Genomic DNA, 9,922 nt, shown 5'->3' on the forward strand with positions numbered 1-9,922 from the left:
ACGTGATGAATTCTATGCGCCTATTCTTGCTGGAAAGTTGATTAATTACACCGTCAATAGGACAATGAATGTCAGGGCGAGTGTTCAACAGAGCTGAGCCATTAAGTCGATTCTCCTTCATTGTCGACCTCAGCCATGTCTTTGTACGCCGCAAAGTTGAAAAACTTCCTTCTACTGCAGCAACAGATGCAGGTAGACAAGCAAATATTTTGTACAGCGCGTGCAAAGTAGGATAGTCAGATTTAGGACAAACAGACAACGCCTGCACAACAGAATCACGGTCGTTAAGGGCGTTTATGCTCGTTTGGTTGTATTGAAGAATCTCTCCCATTAGTATCTTTTTAATCACAAATAGTGATTCTTCTTCAAAGAACGGTAGTTCAGTTAAGCACAGATTCAATTTATGTTCCATATCATTACCATCATGTTTCAGTAGTTGAGAGGGCAGAAGCATGTTGATTTTTAAATGATAAATATTTTCTTCAGCAAAACGTTCACTCATGTCAGTCGTAACATGGTCCAGTGTTGGAATAAAAACAGTTCTTTTCGAGTATTTCATAGCATCATAATTATGATCGCAGTTTTCGCTGTGTCCTTGTCTGCCTGTTAGACGAGGACCACTCATCTCCACGTCTAACTCTTCCATAACTGCCTTCGCCTCTTCAACAATACGAGGAAAGTGGCTATCAGCATTAGCTGTCATGCCGTCATACACCTTGAGGGTCGAATCTAATTTTGCTTTTGCCATCGCGACGTCCAAGTTAGGGTCTTGCAAGATTTTTCTGACTGGGTATGTTATGCTCATAATGTGACTTAGTGTAAACAGAGTGATAATAAACTCGCAATTAGAGAGAGCTCGAAGGAGAACATTGGTTTTGGCAGCCTTTGTTCTATCCGTCCAAGACTGTATTTCGTTAAAAACTTTGCAAACTGTTCCGAGATCAGCTGCGAATTGAATAACAGCATCATGTCGCTCCACCCATCTAGTTTGACAGTGTGACTGCAGCGAGAGTTTTTAGGTGACTCATCAATGTTGCGAACCGCTTGCTAGATGTTGTAAAGAACGATAATACTTCTTCATTAGTACCGAGTGAGTTCCTTAATACTTTGTAACTTGGCAACTGCGAGAGACAGCGAGGTTGAGCCGATGACTTCGACACGGTGCTACTTGCGCGTTGATAGCTTCCTTTTTTATTGTAGCCACAGCTCCTTTCAATTCTGACATATTAACCGAACAGCCATCACAGCCTATACCGGCACAGTTCTCCAGTGACACAGAAAGGCTTTCCATTCTCCTTAGAATCGTAGTACTTAATTCTTCACCAGTAACGCTACGCTCTTCATCTTGACTGTCTTGAGATTCATAGCTAATGTTTCCACTACAATCATCGTCTTTAAGAATGTCAACGAAAGCCAAAAATTTTCGTGTAATTTGCCGTCACCATCAAGATATCTTGCAGCTAAACTCAGTTGGGCGATGTGCGCTAAGTCCGTACTCTCATCGAAGTTTATGCTGTAAAAACGAGAATCTTTGATTTCCTCCAGTATTCTCGATAACATCACTATTTCACAGCATGAAATAAGTTCGTTACATGTTGTTTTACTTATGTAAGTGGCGTTCGCTTTAGTGGTCACAAGGTGATGTTTTAGTTGCGAGTCTCCAGCGTCAATTCTAAATCTTAGAAGAACTCTAAAGTTTCCCTCGTTAATCGCTATACTTTCGCGCTCATTTTCGTTTTCTAGTACACTCCCAACATCTCTATGCACTTCAAAGGATTATTTTGCTTTCCATGAAATATGATTGTTTTATTGTAGCTACAAGACGGTCTTTGTTTTCCCTAATGCGTTCCATTCTCCGTCTTGACAATTGATTTATGACCTCAAGCTCGCAAAAAATAATTTTGCATCTGTTGACGCTTCAACGTGGTACTTGAGCTGAGAGTGGGTCTCAAGGTCACCCTCTTTACCAGTAAGTATGTTAAACTTTATTAGTGATTCAGTCACAAGTTTCTTGGCGATAATGGATTTCATTCCTCCAACCATTTTATTATTCACAATAATTGTACAGTTAATGCAAAGAAGCCCTTTTTAACTTGTGAGAACATCAGCCGGGGATACTGTTCAAAGTGATTATCGTGCACTTGTCTGATTTCAAACCGTCCCCTTTTGTGCTCGGAAGTAGGAAAGATATAACCATTTTCAGGTTTCCTTGGAGCTGTGACAAGCTTGTGTTTTATATCATCACTAATGTTTCCTGACGCTAATATATCCAAATAATTACCAATATCCGTAAGGATTAAAAGAAACAGTCGATGAACTTTATTGCGGAAGTTTCGACGAAGTGTACATCTGGTGGTGGTTTTGCGGCTGAATAGTGACCGTAATCTTCAGATGCTTCTACTTTTCTTATTACATAACGATCCATTTTATTATATTGTTACGACGTAGGTAAATTAGACGCCAATTATTCTCGAATAAACACTTTATTCGCACTGAAAAATGTAACACTAGTACACTTAACGCTAAAACACACACGGTTACACTCCGCGTATTTCTAATACCACTAAGCACAACACTGACTTAAATCCGTGGTAATAGCCAATAATCACAGTTTCCAGTTTCCAGAAGTGTGGAAGGTAGGAGACGAGATACTGGCATAAGTAAAACTCTGAGTACCGGGCGTCAATCGTGCTTCGGTAACTCAGATGGTAGAGCACTTGCCCTCGTAATGCAAAGGTCCCGAGTTCGAGTATCGGTCGGGCACACAGTTTTAATCTGCCAGGAAGTTTAATAATCACAGCTGTTCACTTTTTATCACTTCCAAGTTACTGCGACGATTGTGGCTTTCAAACTGATTACCTGGTACCGACTCTGCTTCCCTTATACATGTGGCTCGCTTGTTTCGAGAACATATGCTGCCAGATTGTTCGCTTCTAGACTTTTATGAAGTGTGAACAAATACCTACTGCGAAAGCGACAAGCCAATGTGTACCTCACGACGTATAATATAAGGGGTAGTTTTCAATGATGACGTCACCCGGCAATTTAGGTGTGTGGAACTTTTTATAGTCGACTCCGTTCCTTTCTAGTGCATTCGATAGACGGCCTATATAGTAACAATGCTTTTTTAGGAATCTTCGGAGATATACGCATCAATAGTTTCCCATACCTAAATCGTATTACGGGTTAGGTATGGGAAAATATTGTTATGTTATTGGTAAATATATTGTTACGAGTCTCGTAACAATATTTCTACTGAGAAATTACTATTATTAATACTTCACAATCAACTGGTCACTCTCACTCTTGGCTAATCTTCACACTTGCACTTGCTACAACAAGGACTTTTTACTTATTCATTCTTCAGTCATAATATTTCTGCTTCTGAATGTAAACTAGCTTCCTGTTCGGCGAATAGTCCGTATTTATAACGCTAAGTATCGAAGGTTCTCTGTACAAGAAAACAGTAGAATATTCGCAACTTTTCTCGAACAAATGCCAGACAGAATAACATATCGAGATCACTAGATTGGCCGCGACTTTTTTCGTAGGTATGTGTTAGCTATCAATGTGCCAGACAGAAACGTATAAAATACGATGACGCAGACGCACCTGCTACATAGGAAAGTACAACTACTCGATAACTCACTTCAGCCGAGTCGACTGACGAAAGAATCGAACGAATAGCGGGCGGGCTGACTGGCGCGGGTGGCGCTGGTGGCAATACGCGCCCCCCATTTGTATCCGCCGCTGCATCTGCATCTACATCTACGTACATACTATTCACGCCACATTTGGAGCATGATGGCAGATACTTTGAACCACTGTTAGTCATTACCTTTCCTACTGAACTCGCAAATGGAGTGAAGGAAAAACGAATATCTATATGCATCCGCACGAGCCCAGATTACTTTTACGTCTTCGTGGTCCTTACGCGAGATGTATGTTGGTGGTAACAGGATCGTTCTGCATTCTGTTCAAATTCCGGTTCTCTAAACTTTCTCAACTCTGTTTCATGAAAAGAACTATCTTCCCTACTGGAATTTCTAATTGTGTTCAAAAAATGGTTCAAATGGCTCTGAGCACTATGGGACTTAACATCTATGGTCATCAGTCCCCTGGAACTGAGAACTACTTAAACCTAACTAACCTAAGGACATCACACAACACCCAGTCACCACGTTTCCTATTTGAGTTCACAAAGCATTTCGTAACACTCGAGTGAGGGTCGAATGTACCGATAACAAATCAGGCAGCACTCCTCTGAACTGCTTCGATTTCTTCTATTAATCCGATGCTGTGCGGATCCCAAACACATGAGAAGCACTCAAAACGCGTTGCACAAATGTTCTATAGGCGGTGTCCCTTATAAATAAGTTACTTGTCAAGAATTCTCTTAGAAACTGCTCCATAGTTTACAAGGACTTGTTGCGTGAGTGCACAACGTATAACGCCACAAATTAAAAATAACATTTAAACCAACCCTCCGCCCCACATTCTGTTCAACCCTTGAGACATTATGACTGTTTCTGCCATGTCAGAGAAATGAAGAAAGTAGTACAACATTGCAGAGTGAAAGTAATTCCAGACTAAAACTCCCACCAAGTCTAATTAGGCTAATGCAGAGTGTACAGGATCTAATCTTGTTTTGTAGAGTTACTACTCTACAGATATTTAAAGAAAGACAGAAACAGGAAAAAATTAAACTAATATTGCTAACCTTAGGAAGCAGACGAGCGGCAAAGCACTGAAGCAGTCTAATAATTCGAGTAAAACATCTTGGAAGACAATTGACAAATATTACAAAAACTCCAAAGAAAATAAGGCGGAACCGTTCAGCATTCTATCTAATACTAACATAGTGAGAATACCAAATACTATATGTAATATATTTAATAACTAATTGACCTCTCCATCTGACCAACCAACCCATATAGCGGTTAAAACCCCCCGTCACCTTGAAATGGTACCACCGACCAACTTAAACGGCAATCGATGCTAACGTTGTACCTCTGCGAGGAATTTTTAAGTAGTTGAGACTGTTAGATAGCTTAATGGAAACAGAAGAATCAAACTGGAATTCGTTTCCGTAACACTCCAGCAGAGTATAAACAGTATTAAACGGTGGGTCTGGAACAGTCGTAAGCAAGTTCTAACATTACATATTAAACCCGGTCGCCAGCCTAATCAGGCATTCTTATGTCAATCAAAATGATAAGGCAGGAAGCAGTGCAAAGACTAGCCTAACCTTCCTTGACACACTCACTAAACTCTTTCCTTACATCTGTTCTTACTACAACACAGTAACCTAACCTTGCAGACAAATGTGCTGCTAACAAACAAATGGCCAATGAGATAGTAATCAGTAACATATGCCTCTAATCAACCCTTATCTTAAACCAGTTACTGACACAAATGAAACTAGTGGCAATACTGAATAGGGAAAAGCTTGAAATGATTCTGAATTTAAATCAGGGGGTCTGCTAATGATCATAATCTATAGCTTCATTAGTTAGTACAGGCTCTCTATGTCTATGCATTAACCAAGTTGCATTAGAATAGATAACACAGTCAATAGTTCTTTCTTAAACTCGGTTTGAAGCAACTAAACAGAATGCTAATCTAACTACACTGGCTCTGAAGGAGCCTTTGCATTGCTTCGTTAGCTAACTAGTCTAGTACATGAGGGCCCTTAAACTTTCATGGTTTGAAGAACCATGCTCATTAACAAAACTACACCAGTATGTATGAGAAATTGTGAGTATTCTTATCATTAATTATTAGTTACGTAAAGCATAACAAACTATTACCTTTCAAATAACAAGTGTGCTTTCGTAAGCAGTCTTTTGACCTACTCAGAATTACAACTGACTGTGCAAATAACTATAAAACGTTATGTTGAAGTTCAACCACTTTGTAATAATAAATATGATTCCTGTCCAGGTTTGTGATTTGGGATAATCACGGGTGTAAGATAGAGTTTTAAGCAACATCACTATTATTATTATTATAAAATCAACCAAATTTCACAAATATCTGGTCCATTTACAGGGAGCCGAATATAAACCATTTAGTGGAAGGGTGATGGCACTGGTAGCGCAATTTGCAGTGGCTGTTAACCTGGTGGAGAAGCAGTCATTGCAGTACTGTTAGCCAAGCCCTATTACTGGTCTTCTTCGCGTCGAAGTAGTATTTTTATAGGGTCAAAAACCGTGTCATGATCAAGGTACCACCAAATGCAACATCCGAGACCCATAAATACTGCGTTTGAGCTCTTCTGGCCACAAAACTTCAGGAATAAGAGCCACAATGATCCGCTACTGCTAGCGAGATGTTAACCAGAGCATTGCTCAGCCCAGACTCCTTATTCGTTACAAAGGACGAGTTGCCACTTGCACGCCAAACACACCTTTTCCAATCCGACAGGCTACTTCCGTAGCTGCGGGGCTTCCCCACATCTTCTACATTTAACCCTACGTTCCCTAATTATGGACCAAGTCATTTATAGTACATTACATAATAATCATTTCAGTAGTTATTTAAAGTCACAAGCATAATTTAAACAAACTCGTTCAAAAATTCACATGACTGAAATATGTGTATATAGTCAAAGAATTTCCATGACAGATATAACGTTATACATAAGCAATACTACAAATTGACATCAAAATATCGATACTGATACAAAATAGGTCAAAAACGGGTGTTACAACTCACTCAGTGTACTAAATTTGAATCTGTGGAGGTGAATGAGCAGGAAGTATGTAAGGTAATACTGATTCTATAGGAAAAATGTTTATCTGCAGGGGATTGTACGGCCAATGCAACAGCCAATGTTCATTAAAAGGTATCTCAAAATCTCTTACTCACCTGATTAACTGCAGCTTAGAGAAAGCATGTATCCCAATGTTCTAAAAGTGATTGTTGTGAAACCATTGTTAATAATGGAGGTAAGGAAGAAGTCTCGAGCTGTAGACCAATACTACTAATTCCACCTTCAATAATATATTGAAAATATTATTTTGTCTCCTCTTAGTGCCTTCTCCTCAAAATACAAACTACCTGTAGATTCTCAGTTTGGTTTTAGACAAAAGCTAAGCACGAACACAACAGATACACAGTTCTCCAATGAAGTATACTGACTGTTGGATCAGAGCATGCTCAATGGAGGTACAGTTCCAGACAGAACAAAAGTTTTCGATTCAGTATACCATCGATTGCTTGTAATAAAGCTTGAGACAAAAAAATGGTTCAAACGGCTCTGAGCATTATGGGACTTAACATCTATGGTCATCAGTCCCCTAGAACTTAGAACTACTTAAATGTAACTAACCTAAGGACATCACGCAACACCCAGTCATCACGAGGCAGAGAAAAGCTTGAGACGTATCACATGAGGGATCCAACGTTGCATCTTCCAACCACAAAATTTTTAAATTATAAGCAATGCACTAAACTAACATACAAAGTAAATAATAAAATAATAAATTTTCATTTCACTAGTGGATCAATAAGACAATATGTAACTCAACGCTTAATCCTTTGTGCCTTCCTCTTCCTCGTATATGTTAACTACATTGTACATTCTATTCAATCCCATTTAATAACCTACGTAAATGACTTCTCAATCTCACTGTACTTTAGAGAGAGTAAAAAGCTAGGATCGTTTGCTACTAGTTATGTGACGGAATTAACTAAATACTTCAGAGGCCAGGACATCAAAATTAATGTTGCTAAATCCCAATTACTGGCATTTAAAACAAGCTGTTCTCACCACACCAACGTAGACACTATATCTAACATATCTGTAACAGAATGTAGCAACTGCACATGTCAGGGTATATATTTGAATGAAAAAAAAATGGCTCTGAACACTATGGGACTTAATATCTGAGGTCATCAGTCCCCTAGAATGTAGAACTACTTAAACCCAACTAACCTAAGGAGATCACACACATCCATACCCGAGGCAGGATTCGAACCAGCGACCGTAGCGGTCGCTCGGCTCCAGACTGTAGCGCCTAGAACCGCACGGCCACTCCGGCCGGCTTTGAATGAAAACCTTAGGTCCTCAAACCACATTCACTTCGTTTATTGAAGTTTTCCCAGAAAATCGAATACATTTAATGGAGTGAGAGGGAGAAAGTCTACTAGGTTGCTTAACTCAGCTGATCGTCATTTGCAGCAAATGAATAAAAACAATTTATGTTCCCAAGAATTTAACTTTATTTGGAGAAGTGTAGGAGGCAGACAGAGAGAGGATGAAGGAGAAGATGGACGGACAAAGGATGAAAGCGGCGATGGACTACCAGAACATTGAAATAAATCCATACCTGGGCAACGACTGGCACTCAAGTAACTAAACATACAATATCCCTAACATCACCGTGTCCAAATTGTCTTTAGTAAGATATTACTCTCGTTTGACGTCAAAACTGTTTGTGCTGTCCTGTATCGCACTCATGTAGCATTAGAGAGCTGCACATAAATGTAGATTTGTGACAGTGGAAGTAAAATCGCAAAGAAGCCCAGTTGATAAGTTGTTCAGTGCTACCATTTCATCAACAAAGTTGAGTATTCACAGGATGCGAAACGTTATGTCGATGCAAGCAGAACCATGAATCGGTTACCTAGTTAGCAATTCTGCAATATGGTATGTTTCTTACCAGGAATAGTATGCGCCACACTCACACCAATATATTTCAATCTTACACTGCTCATCTGGCTGTGTGATGGAACAACAAAATGACAGATGACAGATGAAAGTTGGTGTATTGCTTCCCTGCTCACAGAAAGCGTGCACTCGTAGGGGAACTACCAAGAGAACATTTCCTCGCTATTTTAAGGTAGTTGAACGCCAATGAGGACCAAGGAAAATAGAGGACTACGAACGCTAGCGCATAAGTGGTAGTAAATGGGGCACCAAAAGCATTAGTGCTGCGTGATGATAGGCCAGGTTGACATAATACCGGGGGACTAAGAAAGGCAAGGAAAAGGCGAGATTGGGGCAGACGCTATGTCGCGTCCTGGCACAAGTCCTGTCTCCAGTTGGGGTGAAGTTGTGGCTTGCGTAGAGCAATCAGGTATACTACGTCACATTTACTGGAGTGAGAGAGAGAAATTCTCCTAGGTTGCTTATCTCAGGTGATCGTGCTTCGCAGGAAATGAATAAAAACAATTTATGTTTCCAATAGTTTAACCTTCCTGGGAGAAGTGTGTTACAGTGTCAGTGTATCTTTGCGAATGAACGAGCACACTCTGTACGCTGGGCCTCACGAGCAAAGCATGATTGATGATTTCTACCTTTTGCTGACAGAGACGAGCGTTGTGCTTGCAAACCGTTCCGACAATACACAATCAAATACCTTAACCACAATCGGAGACAAGTGCGAGACAGCGCTTGTCCCTCTCTATATTCTGACAGACAGAAAATGTCTACTATTACTTGTTGCTGTTAGAGACAAACACTATATTGCTTGTTCTTCTCTCACAAGCAGACAACTCAGAATAATAGCTGTTGCTGGATACTTATCAGAAACTTAGTTGTCCTCCCCGACTGTGTACAGACTTCTTGGGGTCTGTACTGCAGCAGCATCAAAGTTTCACTTTGTAGTGACTTCGAGGCTCGGCTGTGGTTTTACTTCCGACGACTAACAACTGCGACTGGTTCGTGGTAATGACTGCTTCCAACTGGCTTGCCTCTCTGTGCTGGCCCCTTATATACTGATTGTTTAGAGCTCTTAGTTGAGTTTCCGTTGTAGCATCACTTTCCCCTCACCCTGACTGAAATTTTTACAGGATATTCTGGCTTATTCAGATGTATTGCTTATCATATTCTCGCCAGCAGTAAAAACGGATGGCCACTTTTTCCGCTATCTGTCAATATCGCTTACCCCATACGCAATACGCTTCCTTCTTTCTC

The sequence above is a fragment of the Schistocerca gregaria genome, chromosome X, assembly GCF_023897955.1.
Source record: "Schistocerca gregaria isolate iqSchGreg1 chromosome X, iqSchGreg1.2, whole genome shotgun sequence".
In the NCBI taxonomy this organism is placed as follows: domain Eukaryota; kingdom Metazoa; phylum Arthropoda; class Insecta; order Orthoptera; family Acrididae; genus Schistocerca; species Schistocerca gregaria.